The 26,849-nt window shown below is 41.2% G+C and overlaps 1 long non-coding RNA gene across 1 annotated transcript in view; it reads left to right on the forward strand.

Moving 5' to 3' along the window:
- Positions 1–1,815: 1,815 nt before the first annotated feature.
- The window catches only part of LOC144271117 (uncharacterized), a 50,611-nt gene continuing 25,577 nt past the window's right edge, over positions 1,816–26,849 (forward strand). The window contains exons 1-3 of the long non-coding RNA XR_013347307.1: positions 1,816–2,019; positions 2,993–3,413; positions 18,262–18,323. This is a non-coding gene — a long non-coding RNA (uncharacterized LOC144271117). The remainder of the gene's footprint in view (positions 2,020–2,992; positions 3,414–18,261; positions 18,324–26,849) is intronic.

Below are 26,849 nucleotides of genomic sequence, written 5' to 3' on the forward strand. Positions count from 1 at the left end.
AAGAAAATTTGGAATGCCCAATATGCAGTCAGTGCAGACTAGGAGGAAATTAAAAAGGGTTAATGAACCTGATCGAGTATGCTTTCACTTGGAAATACATCTGTAATTGTGTCCTAAGATTAGAACTACAGGGTGAGGTGATATGCATCATGCTAATCAAAGAGTTTTGCACGTATTGCACATTGTCCCAGAGAATTATATATGTGGGTCCCTAGTTACACAGTGAGATGTTAATTATGGGTGGGGAGGCACCTAAACTGGCTGAAATGCAGAACCAGACCAGAAGGCGACAACATACTGCTGCTGACAAACAGAGATGGTCTAAAATGTATGTTTTTTTCAACTCATTTCACTGTTAGATTGCATTTGTGGTCAGGCCATAGCTATTACCTGTGTTTCCCATAGATTTACTCTAGCTAGGTTTCATTCTGCTATGTTATTTTGTGAATTTTCTCTTTATTTTTAATCCCGTGCCAAGGTGTTTGCAACTGTGTGGGACAGACTGTCTGCAGAATAGCATTGCTGGATGCTCTCAAAAGAAGACAATAATTTGTCTTTGGCATTAAGAAAGGTGTAAGCAGTGTAATGGGCTGCTGTCAAATGCCACTGCAAGCACTGCCCCTAGAAGGAACTGCAAGGAGACTGGCAATGGCATTGAGAGAACCAATAATACTAGATAATACTTAGTCCTGCCATGAGGGGACTGGACTAGATCAGCGGCTCTCAACCTTTCCAGACTACTGTACCCCTTTCAGGTGTCTGATTTGTCTTGTGTACCCTCTAAGTTTCACCTCACTTAAAAACTACTTGCTCACAAAATCAGACATAAAAATACAAAAGTATCACAGCACACTACTACTGAAAAATTGCTGACTTTCTCATTTTTACCATATGATTATAAAATAAATCAATTGGAATATAAATATTGTACTTCCATTTCAGTGTATAGTATATAGAGTACTATAAACAAGTCAATGTCTGTATGAAATTTTAGTTTGTACTGATTTCACTAGTGTTTTTTAATGTAGCCTGTTGTAAAACTAGGCAAATATCTAGATGAGTTGATGTACCCCTAGTTGAGAACCATTGGACTAGATGACCTCTCCAGGTCCCTTCCAGTCCTACGATATTATTCTATGATTCCATGAATAAAGCCTAAGGAGCACTTAGTGTGGTCCCACAGTTGCTTGGGAATTTCTGAGAGTTTAAAATACTATTCTTTTAAATGTTAGAACTAAAGGCAAAGTACTGTTTGGTCAAATTGCTGCTTTGTTCTTCCCAGATTTTAGTCCATCTTTGCTCAAGAGGGAAAAAAATCATTTGACAACAGAGGCAAAAATGTGCAGCTTGAAATGGGTCTTTGGGTTGCAGTATCCTTAGTGAATGGAAATTAATTAGACTGGGGAGATCACTATATATAAAGCAAGAAGTCAGAGAACTTTACAATATAGTGAAATAGACTGGATGATTCAAAGATGAAAAGACAAGATCAGTCCTCTAGGGACGGGGACAGGGACTACGATGTTTGATCAAAAACAACAGTAGTTTGCATAGCATGAATAATGATATGAAAGATGAATGGGTTCTGGCTGCCTCTGCTGTGTTCGCTTGATTGTTTTGTTTTTTTTCATGATCCTTAAGATGAGGTGGTTTAGAACAGCCACCTAACTCCAAGGGCTGATTTTTGGTTCATTGATATAGACAGATATATCCAGAACCAACTCGTAATGTAATACTGTAGCAGGCTATGAGCATATTACCAAGCACACTGTTTAGCTAATTCTCTGCCTTTCGTCTCTTGTCACAGCAGCACTTACCTTTAGGAGGTCAGGTGACTGACTCTTCAGAAGAAAAAGTCAGTATTTCTTCATGGATTGACTAACAGAAGGAGCTGCATACATGACAGCTGAAGATGCACTTCCCCTGGGGACTAAGTGCAGTATGTTCATGACAAGTGCAGCTATCGCTGGTTGGGGGCTTGAAAGCTGATCTTGTTTCTGAATCCAAGACTTCTCATTGGTAATGCTGCTGTCATGCAATATAGATCTCTTACATTATTTTAAATTAACCTTTATATATCAAAACAACATCCAGTCAATTCCTATCATACTCAAACGTTATGAACGTGGAGTCCAGTGAGTAATGTAACTGTGGCTGCTGAAAAAAGGGTATGTCTGAAATATTTGGCTGTAAAAACCCAGTGAAAAAATAATACATTGCACTTGTTTGGTGCTTTTATTCTGAGGATCCTGTGTATTAACTACTTTGGTAAATTATGTAATAGGGATTACTTAGTCCCTTACTTACTTTTGGGTGAAATGTACACTGTTTAAGAGCGCAAAATAATGCTACACAGGTTTGAAATAGAGAAGGTTATTGCACTGAGTTGAAACTGTATGGTGGAACTTAGGAGGCAGAACATAATTATCTGGGCTCAGAGAATCTCTTCCATGGGTGGATATCTTCATACCAGCGTGAAAGGAAACTGCCTAACCTGCATGTCTACACATCTTACTCCCACTCCTCTAGATTTCACAGAAGCCCCTCCACTGGAGCTCTTTGGGGTTATGATTCCAGTTAACATGATGGGAAGGGGCAGACCAAGGGGCAGGAGGTTCTCTGCAGTGCCATCTCCTCAGAGCAGTCCAACTTCTGCAGGGACATTTAAAACAGCTCACAGCTGTATCAGAATAACTCTGTGAGCAAGTCCCTCTGCGGAGACCCAGGCAATGACACCATGGCTCCTGTTGGAGCATGCTGCTGGAGGCTGGGGGACAGCGAGGCCTAAAGAACAGTAGCTATCCATGTAAAAGACTCCTGGCAGCTACATGGATCTGTGAAAGGGGTCCCTCCCCATGGATCCACAGGTTCTGAGAGGTTGGGAGTCCTCACCCCTTCGAGTCCAGACCCCTCTTCCGTGAGGGAATGATGTGTAGGAAACTCCATGAAGGAAACTTCATAATTTTCCTGTCCCTCTGGTCCTTGTTTGCAGGTGTCTCATCAAAGCAGCCTAGGCCCCTGAACGAACTCATAATAGAATATTGCTAGGTCCCATGAAGACCATTCTGCTTTCTCAGCCAGTGAAGACCTGGCCTATAGAAGAGGAGAACTGCAATAACTGCACAGCTGTATGAACGTTCCCTGCTAGCTGTCAGTTGCACTTGAGGTCTGCATACCACAATCCCAGCCAAGGAGAAAGTGCTCCAGGTGCATTTGGCAGCGGGGAACTGAGGAATATAGAGATGAGAGAATTGACAGCTGCCAAAATGATGGAGTGGATTTAGCCTTTCCTCTAAAGCCTGCAGGTGACAGACTGTACTGGCCAAAGCAAAACAACACAATGTATCCAGTCATAACTGACTGAAAAACAGCTGCGTCTTTCAAACCTGGTATAAAGATCATGTGGTTTTCAGGTAGGTTCACTTATTATTGCTCTATAAACAGATTTATTGTTCATTATTTGCAGTGTTTGGACTTTGATGAGGTCGTTGTCATATTACATGTGGTTTACTTTTAGAGAGCAAGATTGGGTAATCCGTAATATTCCACTGCTTAACACAGCAAAGTGCAATTGCTTTAGGCTGGGATTTTAAAAAAAGCCTAAGGGAGTTAGATGCCAAAAACCCATTGAAATTCAGTGGGAGTTGGGCACTGACCTTAATCTTCACCAGGGGTGTGGGACGGAGGGGGAGAAGGGCAACAAAATATCAATAGATTGCACTGAGATTGTTACACAGAAACTTTTGTTTACTTCTTCAGTCTGTTTTTATCAATTGTTAGTTAATTATAGCACTTATTTGCATTTACCCATGTGATTGAGCGTGACATTAACATTAGCACGATATATAAGTGTCTGTGTGTTCCTTCCCTTGCAGAAGGCATCCTTTTTCTATTCCTTCAGCAATTGATTACATGGAAGTGTAGTTTGAATGCAGTTTAGCTGTCAACTTTTGGTACCTATAGAGTGATTTCTAGGGCCAACTCCTCAGCTAACATAAACTAATGTTTATGAGAATTCAGTTAAGCATGCTGAATTACACCAGATGAGGATCTGGCCCTTAATATGTTAAACTCTTTTTGTGTTCAATTTATGAGCACACAAGTAACCTGTGACTAAGGGCTTGTCTATACTACCCGCCGGATTGGCAGGCAGCGATCGATCCAGTGGGGGTCGATTTATCGCATCTAGTATAGACATGATAAATTGACCCCTGAGCACTCTTCCGTCAATTCTGGTACTCCACCGGAGCGAGAGGTGCAGGCAGAGTAGACGGGGGAGCGTCAGCCATCGACTCACCGCGGTGAATAGATCTAAATACGTCAACTTCAGCCTCGTTATTCACATAGCTGAAGTTGCGTAACTTAGATCGATTTCCCGCCCCAGTGTGGACCAGACCTTAGCTAGCTATGCCATTTCTCTCTCTAGATAAAACCTATCCTATTGGACAGTAGAAATATTTTTCTGCATAGTTTATCATAACTCCTATGAACAGCAAACCAGTTGTGCATGAAGGAAGGGAGTTTCAAAGTTGCCAATTTTCTTAATTTTATCAGACATCTTGCAATATTTGGTGTTTTTCTTGATGTCCCAACTGCTGGAGTCATATGATTTCATGTTTAAAAAGGACATTTCCAGTCCTCAGGATTGCAAAGAGAAGCTTGAAGATAAGCCAAGTGCAAAACCCAGAGGGCATGTAAAAGGACCCCTAGGTATACTTTTTTTATCTCCTTATTTTTAGGGCCCAATATGATTTTTTAACACTTGTGGTTGGCAGTACTGGAGTTTGTGGTATAATGTCTTATTGCAACTTTATTACATTTTATTTTTTTAAAATGTATACTCTTTAGAAGAGCCACTATGTTTAACAAATCTGAAATGCATGCTGCAAAATCCTTATCTGACATTTAAAATGAGAAGCTTGTGCCATTTTTAGGAAACATTGTTTATAGCCCTCATGTATTCCTTTTACAAGTACAAAAATGAGACTTATTTTCGACTGTACAGACACTTCTTTCTCCAGCTTTAAGCTTTATTTGGATTTGGATGATCTGAAACTAAAGTGCTAGAGGCTAGTAGTAAATCTTCACCTACAATATTGACAGTGAACAACAAAGAAGAAAATATTGGTCTTGATTCCCCTCTCACACTGGATTTACTCCTGACTTACACCAGTGCAAGTGACAGGAGGATCAGGACTATTGGTTTAACTTTTGTCCTTCATTGGTGCTTTATGATAAAGACTTTTTCAAAGTTTTTTTCCAATACCCCTCCAAAAAAGAAACAAAAATAAACAAAAACCCCTACCCAAACAACTGTTTGTGTTGTGCTTGTGGTTTCATGTGGAAATATCAGGTCTTCACTTCCTTGACTTTGCTGGAGGACTTTGGCAAGGGTTTGGGGGACCTGAGGAGGGATATCCCATGATACCCGCAACTCTAATGTGGCTCTCACCCTTTGCTGATTTTTATGAATCAGCATTCCTTCGTCACTCAGAGAGACAGACATTTAAGATTATAGCCCCGTCTGATGACATTATCCAGGAGGCAAAGTCTGACCACAAAGGAGAAGGAAATGATGACTTGGTATGTTTGATAGTTCAAATATTGTATTAAAATCAAGTCAAAATGTTTTTAAAATATTTCAGTGCATCCTTATTCATCATAAAAAGAGCAATAAAAAGACACAATCCCAACTTTTTCTTTTCATTTCACCTTTTTTTTTTAGTAATAAACACTCTATGGATGCAGCAGTAATCATGACCACAAAAGAGGGACAGTTGTGTAAACAGACAAACTTTAGTTTAGAAAGTATTGGGTCTAGAAGTAAGCATACTGGAAGAAAGTATGGATCACACAGAAGGGGGAAGAAGAATTTGGTCTTGATCTAAACAGCTCAAAGGTCTTTTGGGAATTACAAATGGCATTTTGGAGTGGCTGATGAAGCATGCTGAAGAGCGTTTGCGGGATAATAACTTCTATTCTTGATCATAACAGAGGAGAATCATGTAGCTTTTGAGACTGTGCCAAAAGAGAACATTCTTCCATGATTCCCGAGCTACATTAGAGGAGTTCTGCATTATTGTCCATGTTAAACTATCACTTGAAGTTAATGGGAAAGTGAGGGGAGTCTGATATGTTCTGTCCCTTTGTTCTGTGGGTGGAAAAGGTCAGCTGCCTCTTGATTTTTTTTTTTTATTATTATTTTTTTTTTAAGAAATCTATTGAATATCTTATATATTCTCAGTGTTTCAGGACAAAGGTGGGGGACTTCCCTGCTACTGATGAATTTCCTCCTTTACTCTTTAGTTGCTGCCAAACCATCCCTCCCAGTGGTGACTTTTATCCCTCGCTCATGATAGTCCCCAAGAGCATGTTTTTTTGCCTTTAGGTTGTACCAGAATGCCAAAAATAAAGGAGGATGCCTTTTGCTGCCAAAATGGCTGTATCCTTCTCCCTAGCCTTTGCCAATTTCTCTTTCAACACTGAATACGTACGTGTGTGTGTGTGTGTGTGTGTGTATTATTTTTAAAGAGTGAATTACATACTTGTGGGAAGTAAAATGAATGACTTGTGGATTTTACAGTAAAGATTCCAAGAGCGGAAAGGGTTTTTTATACACTGTCTACTCAAGGTTATATTATAATATCCCATCAGAAGTTACTGCTGCTTTAAGCAGCATGGCTCCTCAATGTACCATATTGTCTAAAGGACTCTTCCAAGATGTGCTGGTTTCATAGCATTGTATCACCTCTCCCTTTTCTTCAAGGAAGCCAAACGCCCTTCTCCCAAACAAAATGAATCCATAACTGTCAGTTTCCACTCATAACATTTTCTGATTCCTCCAAAAGAATGACTTTTGTAGGATGGATTACAACCTCCTGGTAGGTAAACTCAAAGATGTTCAGAGGTGACATTTGAAGAAAGTCTCTCACCTCATGACGTGAACTTTACTAGTGCAACAATATATTAATCTGTAATGGAATGATCCAATTTTAGAAACTCTGTGGGATGTGCTGTTGGGGGAAATGAAATAATTGAGGAGAATGGGTGCAAAGCAGAAAAAAGCACCTGATGCCTGAGATAAAAATGGCTTTATGGGCTGAATGTGTCATTACAGTGGTTTATATACATACATTCAAAGATTTAGCAATAAGTATAACTTTTGGTTTTAATTCTAAAGATTGGGCATGTGGGGAGGTGGGAGGAGTTGGTAATAGTAGACAGAAGGGCCAGGGTAGCTATGATTTTAATAGTGTATATTTGGCTCTGACAACATCCCAATGCAAGATGGCCAGAGGCTCCCTGGTATCTGGTAGCAAGTTTCAGCTGGCTGGACCAGGTCAGTGCACCCCAATTCGTTTGTCATAAATGGCATCTGATGAGAGTCATGTTAAGGTATCGTTGGAAAACTAACACACTGATGGTTAATATTCTTGCATGGTGCATGTATAGTAAACGCCCAAAGGACTGTACAAATGAAGGAATTATGGAACTAAAATGTTTTTACCAGACAAGTCTGGGAAGTGGGTAAACAGGTCTCTCCCAGACAAAGGACAGGCTGAAGCCTCTAGCCAAGTGTCATCAGAGTCAATTAGCAATCACATGTCAAGTGGCCATTCATTTGCATCAAAGAGGGCAAGGACAGATCAAACAACAGCGAGGGAAGAAACCAGCATGGAACTTCCTTCACCATGAGACTCCATATCTCCATCCGCACAACTTGAATGAACTTTACTTTGCAGATAACCCAAAGCAGAATCCATTTCAGAAGTTCACAGGACTATAAAAGAGGAAAGCAAAGAACCCCAAGTTATCATTCACCTACGATCACAAAGGAACTGAGTACTTTGGACTTAGTGGGAGATACTGACCAGAGAGGTGATCAGCCATCTTGCTGGAAGGTAACGTGGTAAAAATCTTACCTTAAACCAAGACTCTGGTTTTTTTATGTCTTAGTCTCTAGAATGCATTTTTCACTTTGATTTACTTGTAGTCATTTCTGGCTCTATCCTTTATACCTGAACTCTCTCAAAATCCTATCTATTCTGATGAATGAACTCGTTTTACTTTATTCCAGACCAATCCAGTGCTGTGTTTTGAATTGAAATGGTAACTCCAGTTAAAGTGATAAGCTGTTTCCTTAGAGGAGGAAATGAACCTTATTATTCCTCTGAATGGCCCAGGAGAGAGCTGGGGGCGCTGAAAGCAGAAACCATGGATTTGGTGGTTGTTACTACTTCAGAGCAGGGGGTGCTGCTGCACCCTCAGCACCCCTAGTTCCAGCACCCCTGTTGCAGAGCAGGGAAAATTTCACAGTTTGGGAAAATTCAGGAATGGGGGGCAACTGGGGTCATCTTTCCCGGTGTAACCAAAAAGCTGGTGGATACCAGTGTGTGGCTGGAGTGTAACAAGCAGGCTGCTGGAATCGAGGTTACTAGTCCAGGGTTGCTTATCACACAGACACTCAGTGCATGCTTGTATGCTGGCTGGGGAATCTAGACAAAGGAGCTACAGCAGCAGAGCAATTTAAGGCACCCAGGGTTACAGGGCAGGCAGTGACGACAACCCTCGCTAGTCTGGATTGCACCCCAGAACCTGACATTGGTCTGGCTGAACCAGCATTTCCACATAGCTTGCTATTTTACCTGAGGCTTACACTTTAAGCCCAGAGGAAACAGCCCACTGATAAGCCTTGGAGCGGTAAGAAAAGGAAGTCATAGAAAAAGAGAAGGAAAGGTAATATAACCTAATCATGATGGAGCAACATGGAAAGATTCCACAGACACCAGGTATTCCCTCCCACAAGGAATATCCAACTGGGAGAAGCCGTGCCCTGCACACACAGGCTGTATTGAAGAATATTTCACTACTTTTGAAAGGCTGTGTGAATTGCATAAAATTCCAGAAGACAAGAAAGTCCCCACACTGATTGGAAAGCTATCTGGTAAAACACTGAAAAAATTGTTTAATGAAAAGCCAGTTGAACAGGCTTTGAAATACGCTGAATTTAAAAGGGTTTTAATGCAAAGGTTTTAAATTACCCTTGAAGTGTATAGAATAAAATTTAGATGTCTCAATATGCATGAGCAAATGAGTCATAGAGAATATGTATACAAATTCTGTGAAGACAAAATGGGCCAAGGCAAAGGTGGCAGAGAGTTATGATCAGTTGTTTGATTTTTGTGCACAAGAACAATTCCTGAGCATATGTTCTGAAAAAATCAGACAAACTATGATTTTGATCCAAAATGCTATGTCTCTTGCTGATGCACATATGCAAGCTAAAGCATACAGTGACTGCAAGCCACAGGGGGAGTGCAGAAGACCAGCATTACGGGAGAGCTCCATTTTGTCCTTGGGAAGGAAGAGAACAATTGGGAGTCCCTGTATTCTCCTCCCTAAAATAGATTCTCCCTGGGGAATCTCCCTTGCAGGAGAACAATCCAAGAAGGTGTTTAACCTGTGGTTCCCCGAACACCTGAGGAATAATTGCCCTAAAATGAAAGAAGCTAAGCCCACACCCCATCCAACCCAAGTTAAAGCAGCTGTCCTTAACCTAGAATCCCAAGAGATACCTGCAGGTTATAGGATTAATTTTGTGAGGACTTCACTTTGGGGATAACCCATTCCTGTCCATGGGGGGTAGACAAGGAATTTGTTAAAGCTGCCAAGGTACATGGCAAAGAATGTGTGGATGGAGATTACTCTGATCAGGGGAGGCACGGTTAAACAGTCAGACATGATCCCTGGCAAGAAAGCAGAACCGAGCATTGGGACTACATGAAATCACTGTAGCTTTAGCTAAAGTACATGTGGAATGGGAAGATCTGGAGGGAATTTTGAAAGTTAGTGTGCTGGATAGTATTTCCATGGCAATTCTTGTGGGGAATGATAGTTTGGTTTTGTCCTAAGCAGTTAATGTAGTAACTTGCAGGAAAAAGGACTATTGTTCTGTGATCTCAGGAGAGAATTGTACAGACAAAATGTCGTTGAGGTGGGAGGGGATGGCCCCAGCCCCAGCTCAGCAAGAGAAAGCAATGAGCTTTCAAGTGTGGAAGGGGCCAAGAAGGTCAGCTCCTTCGTAGCAGAGAAGGGTAGTAAGCATACCAAGCTAAAGGGGAAGGAGTTTTCCCCTGCGACTGGAGAGTCTGTTCAGGTTGTCCGCTGCCAAGGTTTTGCCAACGAACAGAGAGCAGACCCCATGCTAGAAAGCATCCTTGGGAACATCCTTGAGGGAACCACAGGAAGGCAAATAGGGGAAGTGTTTTTTGAAGAGGAAGGAAAGCTGCACAGAGAAGCACCCTGGGGAAGTACGGAAGCTCTGGGTAACCTCACAAACAGCTAGTTGTGCCTGCCCAGCACTGTGGGGTGTTAATGTTGCTACCCCACAATCGCCCTTTTGCTGGTCACTCGGGAGCCTATGATAGGTTAAGGAAGAATTTTTTCTGACCAGGGATACAGAATAATGTGAGAATCTTGCACATTTTGTGACTTATGTCAGAAGAGGAAAAGACCTGCAGGATCCCCAAAAGTCCCTCTACCGCTCTTGCCTGTGAGATGAGAGGCATTTTATAGGGTAGCAATGGGCATTGTGGGCCTTATGCCTGGTCCTACCCAAATGGGAAAAGTATATCTTGGTGGTAGTGGATTTTGCCACTAGATACCTTGAAGCAGTTGCTCAAAATAACATAGAAGCGGATTATGTAGCCAAAGCCCTTTTCACTATTTTTAGCAGAGTGGGTTTCCCTTAAAAGATTTTATCTGATCGTGGGTCAAATTTCTATGTCTCAGCTATTCGGTGAGTTATGGAAGTTGTGTGGGTTGAACAAGTAAAAGCTGCCCTGTATCACACAGAGACAAATGGTCTGGTGGAGAGGTTTAATGGGCCACTAAAATCAATGCTGGGGATGTCCGCCAACAGGCGGGACCTGGATAGGGATGAAATGTTACCCTAGCTATTGGCTTATAAGGAGGTGCCCCAAGAATCTACAGTGTTTGCCTATTTGATCTTTTGTACAGAAGGAAAATGAGGGGACCCCTGGATCTTATCAGAGACTCCTGGGAAAGGGCCACTGAGGCAGAAATATGTACAAAGTTTCAGGCAAGAGTTAAAGGACATGACAGAGGTGGTTCAGACTAAGCTCAAGGACAGTCAGTCCAAACAAAAGGCATGGTATGATCAACATACCAATAAACACTCTTTAGAAGTAGGAGAATTGGTATTGGTACTTATCCCTGCGAAAAAATACAAATGCAAAGCTCATGGGAGGGACCTTTTGAAGTGATGGAAGAGGTGACAATATACATATAGTTCAAAAGGCCTCACAGTTATGCTGCCCCACAGCTTTTACATACCAACAGGCTTAAAGCATACCATAGAGAAGCGATGATAAACATGATTTGTTGTGTTGAAGGGGAAACTGAGGCATAGATTTGATGGCTGAATGCCAAGATGACTTATCACTTGAAGGCATTAAGATATGCAAAGTACTAAGCCAGACTGAAAAGAGATTCTGTGTATACTGAAGAGCCACAGACAAGTTTTCTCCAGCAACACTGGGAAGACCTATGAGATCACCCATAAAACTGGCACAGTAGGTCTTCAGTATGCACCCAGCTAAGCTTATTCTACCACTGGTACAGTGCAAGAGCAAATCTGTATCGCAATACGGAGCACGCTGAACTTGAGGGTAATTAAAGACTTTGACAGCTCTTGGACATCGCCCATTGTATCTGTCCCTAAGGGCTTGTCTACACTGGCACTTTACAGTGCTGCAACTCTCTTGCTATGGGGTGTGAAAAAACACCCCCCGGAGCGCTGCAGGTTTCAGCATTGTAACATGCCAGTATAGACAGTGCACAGTATAGCTACGCCCCTCGTGGAGATGGTTTTACTCTGCCATGACTACACAAGCCACATTAAAGCGCTGCCATTGCCAGTGAAGACCTATGCTAAGAAAGATAACAGTAAGATTTTGTGTGGAGAGTAGAAAACTCAATGCTGTCAGCGTGCCAGATGTTTATACCATGTCCAGAATTGATGACATGCTGCAAATCTTGAGCAATGCTAAATATCTTGGCATGTTTGACCTTGTGAAAGGTTATTGGTGGATTTCTTTGGATCCTGATGCACAGAAAAATTCTGCTTTTATTGCTGATATGGATGAATTCAAAATGTTACATGTGGGTTAATTAATGCAGGAACCACTTTTCAGAGGCTGGTCAACAAAGCGTTAAACGGATTGCAGGACTTTGTGTAATGGCCTTTGTCAGTGATATAGCCAAGTTTAGCAGCTTTTGATCTCATCACAAGAAAGGCTTGGCAATTGTGCAGGTTAGATTGCCTATCCTCTTTTTCTATGGTTTCTTTCTCTTTTAGAGCCAGTGCTCATGAGTGTCTGTGTGATAAGTAACCCTGGACTAGCAACTCTGATTCCAGCAGCCTGCTTGTTACATTCCAGCCACGCTCTGGTATCCACCCAGATACGCTTTTTGGTTAAACGGGGCAAGATGACGCCACTGCCCCCCACTCCTGAATTTTCCCCACACCGAGTGCTCTGCAGTGTCCTTTCCTGGACCATCCAGAGGAATAAGAAGGTTCATTTGCTCCTCTAAAGAGAAAAAATGCAGTTTATCACTTTAACTGGAGTTAACAATCACTTCAATTCAAACACATCACTGGGTTTGTTTAGATTAAAAGTAAAATGAGTTCATTAACCAGAGTAGATAGGATTTTAAGAGAGTTCAGGTATAAAGGATCGAGTCACAAATGGTTACAAGCAAATAAGAGTGCAAAATGCTTTCTAGAGACTAAGACATAACAAAACTACAGTCTTGGTTCAAGATAAGATTTTTACCACACTACCTTTCAGCAACATGACTGACCACGCCTTTGCTCAGGATCTCCCATAAAGTCCAAAGTGCTCAGTTCCTTTGTCATCTTAGGTGAATGATAACTTGGGGTTCTTTGTCCCTGTCTTTTATAGCCCATTGAACCTTTGAGATGGATTATTCTGAAGGTTCCCTCCCAAAGTAAAGTTAATTCAAGCTGGACAGAAGGAGACATGGAGTCTCGTGATGAAGGAAATTCCATGCTGGTTTCTTCCTCCACTGTTGTTTGATAAAATGCAAATTGATCCGTCCTTGCCCTCTCTGATGTAAATGAGCAGCCACTTGACATTTGACTCTGACACCTGGCTGAAGGCATTGGCCTGTTCTTTTTCTGGGAGAGACCTATTTACCCACTTCTCAGACTTGTCTGGTCAATATATTCTAATACCATATTTCCTTCATATTTGTATGGTCCTGTGGGCGTTTACCATACATACACCATGCAAGAATATTAATGATCAGTGTGTTATTAGTTTTCCAATAATACCTTGTATGACACATATCAGATGCAGTTTATGACCTAAATTAATTGGGGTGCCCTGACCTGGTCCAACCAGCTGAAACACACTACCAGATACCAATGAGCCTGTTGCCCTCTTGCACTGGGATGCTGTTAGGGTCACAGTATATAAACAAGACTATAATATAAGTTACTAATTCTTTGTCTGAAGGAAGGATGTTTAGAGAAGTGAGAAAATCCTTCCCCACAGCTGTTGGATACATTTAAATCTCCCAGCGGAAGCAATGATCTATATTCATGTAAATGTGTTTTGATGTCCTCTTCAAAGTTTAAATGAAACACCCACATCCAGGAAGCTAGTCATCTTAAGCAGAAACACAATTGTAATTCTTTATAAAGCACACCACGTAGGTCTTTGCTTTCACTTCAGTGGCACCAAGTTTTGGCAATTTGTTTGTTTAGCTTTCTTGTCTTGATCTCAGATAATTTCAAACGTACCACTTCCAAGGGGTATACAAAATCTCTTGGATAGAAAACCCAATTTTATAAAGCTTTCTTTTTAAACACTCAGTTTTAATCTGTGAATCAGTGCATTTATAAACTAGCTGGATCACTTTTGTTTCAGATGATCAGTGTATCTCCTGCTAGGTACTGACAGTTTTTCCATTTCAACCAAAAAAAATCTAACTTATTCCCCTTTATAGAAAGGAGCTATAGAATTTATGGGGATTAAGTCAATAGGGATCTATAGAAATTACTTTTTTTAAAACACACCACCAACAAAAAATCCCCTTATGAGCCTATTTCATCAGCTTGTGTAAATACATGTAGCTGTGTTGAAGTCTCCACAGTTAACATGTAGTTAACACTGTAGCACCATTTTAGTCAATGGAGCTATGCTAAATTGTGCCAGCTGAGGACCTGACCTGAATTTTACAGACCGTTTTATACTTTCTGTAGGTTTGAATTTTTTTAACCAGCCTATATAATTTTATTGCTGGGACATACATTTCTATAAAATTCTACAGTAAGATATGTATGAATAATGTATAGATAGGTTATTCTCCATTAAGCCCCTTAGTACTGTTCCATACACATCACAACATTCACAGATAAAATTAGATCTTCTACTTAACATTGTCTTTGGAATATTTTAACAAAAATAAATATAATGTTAACTACATGTGAACTGCTGGGAAAACAAAACCCTCATAACTTCAAAGAATTGCTCGAGAACACTTTCCTTCTTTACAGCATTTTGTATTAAGGGATGTGGTGTAATTAATCTGTATAGGTTGTGTAATTCTGAGTTCACATTTTTACCTTTTTTTAAAAAACTACGTACATTAAAAATGAGTTTCTCTGCATCAGGTGCCACATCCTATGATGTGCTACGGGTATCCTGTGGCAGACCCTCAGGGTATGATCCAGCTCCTCGGGAAGTCTCCAATTAACTTCTCATTGACTTGAGTCGGAGTTGGATTGGGCCCTTGCTGAGCAAGCTTTTTGATGAGTAAAGCTCGGAAAGAAATCTACAGCACTCTACTGTATTACGTTAGACTAAATGCTGCCTCTACGGATTTTGACTAATGCTCAGCACAGTTTTACATTTAAGTCTGCTTGATTATTTTCCCTTGGAGCAGACAAGTATATGGTATGATCTCATCCTATTGTCAGGGTAATGTGTCTCTGGGGACTCTGACCTTGTTCACATTACAATGACATCATCTTTTCTACAGACTGTAAATCACAACCGTTGACTCCTTGCTTTACTAATAAAACCTGCAGAGATAGAGCCTGCAGCTACAACGTGCTTGTTTGAAATTGTTAGACGGCAATGCAATTTATTTATTTTTAACCACTTGAGGCAACATTTTTAAGAAGCTAGTAATGAGGGAGGTGTGTAGTCTCATTTAACATTCCTATCTTCTTCTTGCGGAGTTCTAACATGGATTTTTTTTTTTTAATTCTATGATCTAAATAGATTTATCAGCACAGTGTGAAACATAAGACCCAAGAGAAAAAGTATTTTCCATTCGGAGTCACCTTTTAAATTTCCATCCTAGCAAAGTACTCAAAATGTATCCATGTACCTTCTGCAACTTGCAGTACCCTGCATTCATCAAAAAAGCAGGCTTCCATGTAAACTGAAAAATGGATTTACAACAAAACACAGCAGAGTTTTCTCATTTAAAATAACTTATCTTCAGTTGGGTTTCTTGAAAATGGTTCATTTAAGATCTCTGTAATGATGTATATCCACTTCCTTCCTACACACCTCCACGTTGTACTCCAGAACGTTTAATGTGGCTCAGACTTCTGTAAACCTCAAGTAAGCAGTTGAGGATGAATGATTTTTGAGAGTCCTAAGAACTGAGTTTTGTGTACAGCCAATTACTGGGTCGGAACAAGAAAATATTTCCCTTATGGCTCCTTTTCTTTGTTTATTTTAAATTGTGCTTGTATTTTGCCCTTTGGGGCTGGCCCTATAATACTATATTAGATGCCTTATGCCCAAAATAATCCCAGGTGTAACTTCCTTTAAATCAACCAAGTTAACAGAGTTACACCAGAGCTTAAATTGGCCTCTGGAATATTAGCTAAACTCATACTGTCACACACATGGAGCCCTGGTAGAGCTCCCCCTCTGACTGGACACTTCCCAGGCTGTTTTCTTTGGAGCCCCTCTCATACTTTGAGCCCATACAACTTCAGCATCTGAACAGAACATAGGCACTGCCCCAGGCTTGGGATCTGTAGCCACACTCTCAGGCTGCAGAGCCTCTGTCTCGCATCCCCTCCTGAGAGCTGGGATCCCACGATCCGACTCTCTAGCCCCCTACTGCTGACCCCTCAGGCTCTCCACAGCCAACACACACTCTTTCCCAGAACACCAGCCAGGTAGGCACTCCAAGTTTGTAGTTTAACTCTTCAAGGGCCTGCAATAGTGAAAGCCAATGGACAGACTTTGTGCACAATTCTAAACACAATTACTCTTTACTGAGATATCATGAAGAATACACAGAACTATACAGAGTAATAGACATACTTATATGTGTTTCCCTGCCTCAGGTTCCTCACTATTCTGGAGAGTTCTTTGGGCTTGGGCAGAGTTCTCTGGGATGTCCTGGATCCTTCCCCCACAGGTCGTTGTGGTTTTTCAGAATTATGGAGCCTTTCTAGGTCAATTAGCTTTCTCTGACCTTGTCTGGCCACACTGTTAAACAAGACCCCCTGCTACAAAAGCATGCCCATCTCTTTCTCTCTCCTGCTCAAAGTTTCCTGTCTCACTCAGTGAGTCCCTCAAGTTTATCTGTCCCCCTGCCAACACCTGGTTTCTTTGTTCTGCTGCTAGGGATTTGTCACTCTCAACTCCACCAGGCCCCTGCGGAGCAACTTGGTTGAACTGGTTTCCTTGTTTAGTCAACCTCTTCAGTATACCCATTATTCAGTCAGAGCACAGTTGTTCAGGTTAACGACGCTCTATTGCCCAGTCCTTGGTCTGGTTGTAGGCATCTGCTACAGCCCTGTCAGCAAATGGTGGATTCCCCAGAGAGGAATTCCCTGATGTAACAATTTCATAAAAACAGCATTGCAACACCAAACAGAATTCATAAATTGTACGTAGACAGATTCCCCAAATCGCCTCTCATATATATTGGGATTAAACAGTAAATGCTTAAAGTGGCAATGTCAATTTAGAAATATCTGTGTAGTTGTCTGTTTACTGACCTATGTATATGGGTCTCATTAGCATAGTATCTGAGCATCTCATGCTTATGTCGGAAAATGTTTTTCCTACTATTGTTACAACAACTGAGACTACTATAACTGAAAGAGATTAGAGGAAACAAACTTTTTTTTCCTCTTCCGTTTTCAAGTCACTTTGTGCATTTGACAGCACTTTATGTGTAGTCAGTTTCACTGTTTCCCCTGAATATTCAGTCAGTTTCCTGTTTTGTTTTTATGTTTTTTTCACATGCTCAAGGAAGAGAAAAGCATTTTAAAAAATAGGAAAATGTGATTGCAAGCTGCTATAACTTGACAGAGAGAGACTCAGAAGCAGGTGTATGGTTTATAACTTTTTTAAACTAGATTTCAGGCTGACTTCTATCCCTTTAAGTTTATTAACAGGATCTAGTTCCTGTTCAAAATGAAAGGAAAATGGGCAAAAAGTGAATATATACCGTAAGCAGATGCCTGTATGTATACTGATGGTGTAATTGTGGACTCGCCTAGTGCTCTTTAATGTTGCAGTGTGAAGTGTGGAAGTTCCCATCTCTGGGGCTGGTGTGCATTGGCTGTGTGGGATTAAAGAGTTGTGATCCCTTACTATGGAAATTAGGGGGGGCGGGGAAGCCCTCACCTTGGCTCAAATTTGGTCTGGCTGCCCACCCCGTCATGATGAAGGTTGTGCCAGGCCAAACCTGAGTGGCACTGCAAGCCCGTGCACCAGGTCACAATGCACTCACTGAAATTTGGCTAAGTCACTCCTCTGTCATGGGGGGGCAAGGCAGCCAGGCCAAACCTGAGTGGTGTTGCAACCACATATGCCAGTTCACAATGCTACCCACCCAAATCTCGTGGCCAGGGGACCCCTGAGATGGGGACCCTGTGTAAGTGCATCGAGTGCACATTGGCTAATCTGGAACTATGCACTGGTAGTGTGGGTACACGTGAACTCTCAACACCAGAATTTTTGTTAAAAGTGATCACAGTTGCCCAGTTCTGCCTGGTTTTCACTCCCAAGCCATAAATCAGTTTTAAGTTTAGTGATTTCATGAACCTTTTGATAAACCTGGTTTGAGTTTGAGGATGTAATGAAACCTGAAACCAAATCAGATTTCTTTTCCCATCTTGTCCTTTCTCCCCTTTCTCCTTGTCCTTTTTTTCCTCTTCCCTCATTTCAGCCACCACTCCATCGTTCCATTGAGGATTTCAAGAACGGTTGTAGAGAATAAATCAAAGAAAAGTAAGTTCACTTTTTTTTTTTGCTATGAGTCTGTGTGCACTGAATTGATCTGTTAATTTATTCTGAAATACCTCAAAACCAGAACTACACTTAGATCTGCAATCATTGTTATTCACTATTCACTTCAGGATCATTTTCACTGTCCACCCCCTTGCTTAAAACTGCTTCATGTGGTATTTGATATAATAAACATTCTTTTCATATTCTTAAGGAAATAACAGTAGGTGACCTCCCCCCCTCCCCAAATGATTATAAAGCAAACTGAGTGAGATTTTCCTAATGAATGCAGACATTGTCATTCAAAATTGTATTCCTCTTTCCCCCAGGTCATATAAAAGGATCTGTGCCATTTTCATTTGTTCTACTTGTGCATCTAGGGGTAAAGCTAAAGATGAAGGCTTTTTAGAACACCACATTTGCAGGAAAAATGGGAGAATGCTCTGGAAAAATAACCAAACTGTAGTTTGTGTTTGGCTACATAATCTCCTTCCAGCTAGTTTTACTTTTAATCCTTAGCATTTCTCAAGGGAGTTATATGCAAGTTAACATGCCAGATTTCTCATATAATAAAGAGGAGGCCAAAAGGAATAGGTAAAAGAAAACAGTAAATTGTGGTATCAGGAAATGTGGTTTTGTGTCCTTATCCAAAGTGTGAACACAGATTTAAATAAGAAAGAAACTGCACTGGAGCTCACTTTAAGTGCAGAGTTAATACGCAGACTGCATCATCTTTCTTGCTTAAGTACTGTACTATTTTTCTCTTTGCCATACAACAGCTACCATATGTGCTGAGCTTCAGCTAGACAACTACGAAATTACAAACACTCTTTTGACTGTGAATTGAATAGAAAAGGATGTCAGTTATTGCTTTCCTCCTGGGGCCACACCACAAGTGCACCTGCAGTAAGAAACTGGCATTCATCCTCTGAAAAGCACCACATGCTTCTATTGTTAGCCAGATCAGAATTCTAACCTTGGCTTTGTTTACCCAACTCCTAGCACAGTTAGAAGATTGTGAAGATAAGAGCCTCAACTCTTATGCATACCAGTTGACTTCGTCTTGTGCTTCAGCACTCATCCACAGTTTTTCGTGTTTTCACTGAAGGAAGCAAAAATAGGGGTAGGAAGATTGCTATCTGTGGTGTCCTTCAGGCAAAGAGCACTCTTTTCCTTGTGCACATTTACCATTTAGAAATTAATATGAAGCTTGTTATCAAATCATAACAGCTTTCACTGAAAGTTCTGAATTGTGATCCGTTAAGATCACCTCTAGGATTATCTGATTTCAAATTTGAGTGCCAGAACAAAAGGATGTTGTTTCTAGCCTGTGCAGAGGTAGTCCGGAATTTGACCATTTCTTTATCCCCCAAGGCAGGTTTGAACTAGAAACCACACTGAAGTGTGCAAAGAGGATTTAAGTAGGAAAAAATTGATGATGTCTGGAAGCAGTGAACTGGGCAATCCATTAAATGAGACAGCTGTTAGGCTAGCAGAGGTTCCTTGTCTCCCAGTATGTAATGTGACAGCTGAGCTAGGGATCAGACTGCAAGCTAGCCTGCAGCTGCTGCTGCTGTCAAAGGCCTACCAGCCGTTGTATTCTAGGAAGGTTGGTGAAATATTCTCCATCATCTGTTATGTCAATTAACTATTTCTTTCCTAGATGTCTATGTCATTAAGCTGGTGGCCAAAATGTTTATTCAATCTCTGATTGAAATACATTAGGATGACGGAGTGGTTTAGCACTTAGGGAATTAGTCTTGTATCTTCTGAAGCCTTGCTTCAGCTACATAGCTGGCTGAAGTGTTAGTGGCTTGAATTCAGTTCCCTGGTGGATTGTTAGTTGCATTACATATTTGTCTTATTATGGCCTGCGTTCAACGGAGTCCTTGAAGTTCAATCCCCATAAATATAAGCTATGCTCTCAGACCACTATAGGGTAATCGTTAGGTCAAGGCTTAAATGCACTGGCAGAAATCATTACAGCAACAAGGAATTTATGGAGTGACTGCAAGGCACTCAGCATATTAATTAATTATTACTGCATTTGATTTATAACAAGAAGTGTCCAACTGATGCTGTGGACACTTTTTACAAATATTAAAACTCAGGATACTTAAATACAATAAACAATTCCACTATGGTATGTCATCTATATGATTCTAATAAGTACCTGATAATCAATACCATTTAAGAGAGTCATCATTTATAGCCTATATCCCATGGTCACTGCCTCCCAATGTCTGGGGGAAAGACAAAACACATTTTTGAAACATGAGCTCACCTCACTCTGAACATTATCTGAGATTCAGGAATCTACCTTCAAAAACACGTCAGGTACCACTTTTGGGAGAGTGCTCTATATCTTTAATGTAATTGAGTTGTTAGATGACACCTTACATAATGAACACGACACCTAAGTATAGTTTATCCTTGGTCTGTCTCCAGTCCTGGCCCTTATTTTAGCAGCCATGAATGCAGTGACTTTCCCTTAACAAGCATGCTTGGAAAGCCATTCCATATATTCATTATGCTCAGAGTGGGGAAAAATAATCAAATGTTTGTTTATGCATTTTTGTAATATTCATTTGTGCCCTTGTCTCTCACCATCTGTGCAGAGCTAAAAATTAAAGCCCAGGCTGACATTATCTGTATCATTTATGAATATTATCCCTCACTCTTTTTTTTGCAATACATAAAATGTCTAAGATTCATAATTTTATAACTGAACCTTGAGCCTTCAGAGTTGTATGCTCTTTACCATCTAAAAGAGTTACATATTTGTAATGCTGTATTCTGCATAATTGGTGACCGGAAATGCATATTTGCCGAATGGTGGTAAATGCACCAGGGTTAAGGTTGAAACTAGCTTCCCAAGATAAACCTATTTTTCAAACTTCTCTTCCACAACTTCTTCAAAAAGAAGTCAGTCCCTCTAAATGGAACATGTCACATCTCGCCCCGGGATAGAATATTTTGGGGAAGCTCAGAAAAAATCGGCAAATGGGTTTAAAAGATGTGGTGCTTGAAATACATTCCTGTCATTGACTTTTCAAAGTTTTCCTAATGATTATTTGGCTCACCTGAACTCCCAGATGGCTTGGGCTACAAACTCCACATATGTTCCTCAGGAGAAGTGCCTTTTTAATGTTATTGGGTGGAGGAAGAAGTGCAAATGTATATAATACATATATAATAGTTGTGATCGGTGCACATACCCCGTATATTACTGTAAACAGGGAAGGGAATTAACTAGAGGCTTATTAGAGCAGAGATATATAAAGAGGAGGCAAGGAAAGATGGACAAAGGGAACAGGGTTGGGCTTGAATTTGCCTAGTCTGTAGTAAGGTCAGAAAGTAAGGAGGAGAAGGGAAAGGGAAAGTCAATACTGCTTAAAACTCTGTAAACTAATGATTGTTTGTTTTCTCTCTGGCTGAAGCAAACCATCCTTTGTTCATTGTTTAGCTCTTTTCTTGGACCATCTTGTGAAGAGCTCTAGTTCTGACTTGCTGTTAGACCAGGGTGGAGAAATGCCCTGTGTGGTGGTTGTGCATTCCTTGTATTGACAAGATGTAGTAATAATTTCAGTTCTCTTTGCTTTTGCTCCTTTTTCTGTTACCTGTAGTTAAGGTTGGGGCCTTAACTCACACCAAGCTATTCTCACATGCATACGTAGACATGTTTAAAATGTGTTTATAAACATGCGTTGCCCTCCCACTGGCTCCAGACTGTGCTGCTGCTGCTTCTGGAGCGAGCTGGAGGTGGAGAAGTAGGGATGGAAGACAGGACATTGGAGGGAGGGAATATGTGGAGAGGTGGGTATCCTGGGGGTAGAGAGCATTGAGAAAAGTGCAGTAGACCAGGAGGGACATGGACCGGTAACTGGGTGGCATAGAGCTATGCTAACTATTTTGGAATGGTGGGACAGAGGTGGGGGAGCAGGCATGTAGATGGGGGACAGGAGACTGGGTGTGGGCACAGATATAAGAGGGTATAGCAAACGGGATGGAGCATGGAGGGAACTGGGAAAAGCAGAGTTTTGAACCATGTTACACTTCAAACACTTAAAACTTTCAACATTATATATGATAGGCGTTCCAAATGTTCAGTGCTGATAAAACATGTTTCTACACCTCCAGTCCTTGTCACTGTCCACTGCCTCTATACCCCAATCCTGGTTGTGCCCTCACTTTCATGCACATGCCTCCAATAGACTTGCCAAAGACTTGAGGAAGGAAACCCAACCTAGATTCTTAGGATGTGTCAGAGCAGAGCACCCCTTCCTGTGGATCTTATATGCCAACCTGATTTAAACTTTTAACACTTCTTCAAAAAACCTGGGAAGTTCCTAAACAAAAAACTTTGTTAAAAAGTTAAGGTTGAAACGTGTGTTTCCATGAAGGCCAGGTAACAGGTTTTGAAATATAAGCCCACTACACTCTGAACAATATCTGAGATTCAGGAACCCATCTTCAAAAACATTTCAGATGCCACCTTCTGGAGAGTGCTCTATATCTCTGGCAATTGAGTTGTTAGATGACATCTTACATCTCTGAATAATTTATCACAATATCATACTTCTGTTACAAAAATTCTACACCTTTTAAAAAACCCAAATGTTAGAAATGCACAGAGAAGTTCCAGAATAACTGTTCATTCCCTGTTATCATATAGCCCTACAGTGTTTTTATCCCCCAAACCATTTACATGCCAGGTATATTCAGGGTCTCCTATAACATCCATATTCAAGTTGTATATCCTAGTATTGTATTGTAGTTGTTGTCATCTTCTTTTTGTTTTATGATGAGATGTCAGCTTGTTTCTCTGCTGGAAACTGACAATTAATTGGTTATTAGTTTCTTCACATGCCGTATATTGGACATTTGAAAGAAGAGTCCCACTCTTCCTGTGCTTCTCAATAGCTCAACATAAGCTTTCTTTTAGCCCTACTCATTCTGGATTTATTTCTCTTTAGAAGTACTTTGGAGTATTGGTATGCTTTCACATTTCACTCTGAGGTGCTCTTTCACATTCATTTATTATGTGCTATGTGTTGCCATAACACCCCATAAGCTAAACTTAACCTGGCTACCTCTTTGTTCCTTTTTTCAGTCTCTTGCTAGCTGCATGCCTGCTGTTGCATTTATCAGTTCAGCATTCTGTTTAAGAGATTTTATATAACTAAAGGAGGAATGGGATGAGTTCCACACTCCTTGAGACTTGATGAAAGTGGCACTGGCAAGTAGAAGGGACTGAGCTGACAATGTATTGTCATTGTAAACATTCTTATTAAAACATGACAATTAGAGAGGTTTGAAAGCACATCAGGAATACCATGTGCAATTCTGGTCTCCATGTTTACAGAAGATGAATTTGAACTGGAACAGGTGCAGAGAAGGGCTACTAGGTTCTCCATTCCTCTGATCATCTTACCTTATAAGAGGAGATTTAAGGTGCATGACTTGTTTAGCATTAACAAAAAGGATGAGGGGAGATATGATTGCTCATTATAAATACATCAGAGGGATAAACACCAGGGAGGGAGAGGAGTTATTTAAGTTACGGGACAATGTTGGCTCATGAACAAATACATTTAGGCTTAAAATTAGACAGAGGTTTCTAACCATTAGAGGAGTGAAGCTCTGGAACAGCCTTCCAAGGGGAGTAGTGGGGACAAACCACCTAACTTGTTTTAAGAATGAGATTGAAAAGTTTATGGAGGGGATGGTATGATGAGACTGCCTACAATGGCATGTGACCCCTCTGTGACTGCAATTAGCAAATATCTCCAGCGGCTAGAGATGGGACATTAGAGGAGGAGGGCTCTGAGTTACTACAGAGAATTCTTTCCCAGGTGTCTGCCTGGTGGGTATAGCCCATATGCTAAGGATCCAACTGATCACCATATTTGAGGTCAGGAAGGAATTTTTCTCCAGATCAAATTGGCAGAGATCCTGATGCTGGGGAGGGTTTTGTCTTCCACTGCAGCATGGGACGTGGGTCAATTGCTGGTTTTAACTAGAGTAAATGGTGGATTTTCTGTAACCTAAAGTCTTTAAATGAGGATTTGAGGACTTCAGTAACTCAGACAGATGCTATGAGTATAGTACAGAAGTGGGTGAGTGAGGTTCTGTAGCCTGTGATGTGAAGTAGGTCAGACTAGAGATTGTGATGGTCCCTTCTGGCCTTAAAGTCTATAAGGCTATAGTCCATGAAAGATTATCATTGCTTTAAATATCTAAAATTTGGGAAGCTTTGTGACTTGTCTCTAGTTATTTACTGGGGTGGTTTTTTTTAAGCAAATGTTTTTAAATGGATGGCTTCTTTGGTATATTGCAAGAAAAGAAATCTATTCCAGAGGGCCGAGATTTTTAACTGTGAAGGAAAAACATAGCTACAGAAGCCCTAATTACTACTCTTCAGATCTTTTTGTGTGACAGGTTCAGCGTTGTTTCACCATTCACTTTATTGGCACTTAGAATTGTCATAACGTTTTTTAAGATCTTGTCAGGACTAGTCTGTGGAGTTGAGATACAATGACAAAATAATACCAGGACAAGATTTGAATGTCAGAATGATACTGATATGCAAGCTCCGCTACCATGGGAAAAGGAAAGCAAAGATGAACATGCTACACACAAACTGAAACAGCCCAGGAGGCTCTGCTTCTGCTCCTTGTCTGATTGCACTGGGAGTTTCCTTGTCTTCCAGTAACAAGTCCACACCTGTTCTTTCTCCCTGATTCCCCCAAATCACCTGCCATGCCTCTCCCGGTGACTCCTCTCCCTGCTAGGGAACTTCAGAAAACCATCCCTGCCAAGGCTACCACTGGTTTAGGTGCACTGATCTTAGCACTGGTGGTGGGCCCTACTGCGGACAAGCCTTCAGCATCTCCTGGCATGTTTACCACTACATTAACTAAACTTGCTAAGCTCCCCCAGAAGCTGTATAGCCCCAATGTCCTTTACTTAAACCAGTAGACCTGACCGGTGGATTCTGGAGTGAGTTCAGGAATGGGGTGGCTGAAAGTATTCTTATTTAGTGACTTGGTCTGGGATTTACAGCACAGTGAAGAGCAGTTCCTGACCCCGGGCTGCATACAATGTCCCATGAGCCACTGTTGTGAATCGGAGACCTGGACAGGGGAAAGAAAGTAGCATGGGATTTGGGAAAGGGGGTATCATGGAGGGGAGTTCACCAAAAGGCAAACATTGCATGGTTCTGCTTGCGTGGTTCTGTCTCTGTCAAAGAAATGGCTAGGTATTTTTGTCTCTGGGGCGGAGGAGGAAGGGGCATGAAAAGGACCAAGGAGGGTAAATGACTGAGGTCCATTGTGCTTTTACATTCCTCACAAGCTATTCCACAGTCACATACGTACCCACAATTAGAACCGCCAGTTTGCCTGTCAGCCAAAGGCTCCCTACAAACACTTACTGACACCACTGGTCTTGTGAATGTTAAAGCTTTTTGAATCAGGATCGTAATGTAAAATTTTCATTGGGGCAATTCTGGTGTTTCTGGGTTGCCTTTCAAATGTCTCTGACACTCTTCAATCCTGTCATGGCTACTGTTTCAATACTCCTTCCGTCCTGTTTTTTATTGAAATGGTTGACAAGGGGCATAATCCAACACTTTTGGAAATCAGTGGGTGTCTTTCCATTGACCTTTAGATTGGGCCCAGTATGACTGAGGTTTACTTTCTCCCTTTTTCCTATACACATACTCTTTTCCCTTTTTGAGGGTGTGTGGGGAAGGGTGTGAGTAAAACTAAACGACACTTTGCTGCTGTCTTAAATTTAATGTGGTGTCTTCTTTTAAAATCCTTCGTGTCTCGTGTATTGGTTACAGCTCCCTTCTCACTCCACCACTGTTGTCTTAAGCAAAGAACTGCATTTCTGTGACATTTGGCTCATGCATTGATTACTCACGCCTGCTCACGCTGTGGTCGCTGTCACTCGTTACAATTCTATGTAGACATGAACCTATCCTGGTGCCATTCTTGTCACAGAAATTTAGGGGGGGGAAGTGTGTGTCTTACAATGGATTAGATGAGACCCCACAATGTCCTCTAGGTTTCCCCCCTTAGTTTGGCTACGTAGGGTGAGGGAGCTAATGTGACATCATAATCCTTTCATTGTGTGATTTCATAGTATCCATATAAAAAAAGTGGTGACACTTGAACGTTGCTTGAGCAGATGTTGGGCACAGCAGCTCTATTCAGCCATCAGTCATGTTCCAAATTCCCTTATCTCTTCTCTGTGTCCCAGTACGCACCTCCAGGCTTTCCCTGGGTGGAGCTCCCCAGAGCTACAGCATAGAGGCTACATTATTCTCTCTGCGGTATGCAAGCAAGCAAGCTGTGACATCTCTATTTTCAATTTTCGGCTGTTTCTACCAGTTCTGGTCAGGCTGGCTTACCCTCAGGAACTAACCCTCCACATTCCTAGCAGGAAGCCAGTATCCTCTCTAGTGACACCAGTTAGACCATTGTTTCCTTATATCCTCTTCCCTTTGTGTTTACAATTTCT

This window comes from Eretmochelys imbricata, chromosome 10 (assembly GCF_965152235.1).
Source record: "Eretmochelys imbricata isolate rEreImb1 chromosome 10, rEreImb1.hap1, whole genome shotgun sequence".
NCBI lineage: Eukaryota > Metazoa > Chordata > Testudines > Cheloniidae > Eretmochelys > Eretmochelys imbricata.